Source organism: Etheostoma spectabile, chromosome 17 (genome assembly GCF_008692095.1).
Source record: "Etheostoma spectabile isolate EspeVRDwgs_2016 chromosome 17, UIUC_Espe_1.0, whole genome shotgun sequence".
Lineage (NCBI taxonomy): Eukaryota > Metazoa > Chordata > Actinopteri > Perciformes > Percidae > Etheostoma > Etheostoma spectabile.
In genome coordinates this window covers 14,121,435-14,121,685 of record NC_045749.1, presented here as the reverse complement: position 1 = coordinate 14,121,685, position 251 = coordinate 14,121,435, and the positions used below count along the sequence as shown (strand labels likewise).

The 251-nt window shown below is 39.8% G+C and overlaps 1 protein-coding gene across 1 annotated transcript in view; it reads left to right on the top strand.

Annotated features, from left to right (window-relative positions):
• The window catches only part of elovl5 (ELOVL fatty acid elongase 5), a 16,054-nt gene that overhangs the window by 177 nt on the left and 15,626 nt on the right, over positions 1 to 251 (top strand). The window lies entirely within an intron of this gene.

Genomic DNA, 251 nt, shown 5'->3' with positions numbered 1-251 from the left:
CTGGCTGCAATACAACCCCAAAGCATGATTGATCCCCCCCATGCTTAACAGTAGGATAGAGGTTCTTTTCATTAAATTCTGTGCCCTTTCTTCTCCAAATGTACCTTTGCTCATTGCAAATTTGCAAAAAGTTCTATTTTAACCTCATTGGTCCACAGAATTTGTTTCCACAATGCATCAGACTTGTCTATATGTTCCTTCGCAAACTTCAAATGCGGATTTTTGTGGTGAGGACGTAGAGAGGTTTTCTT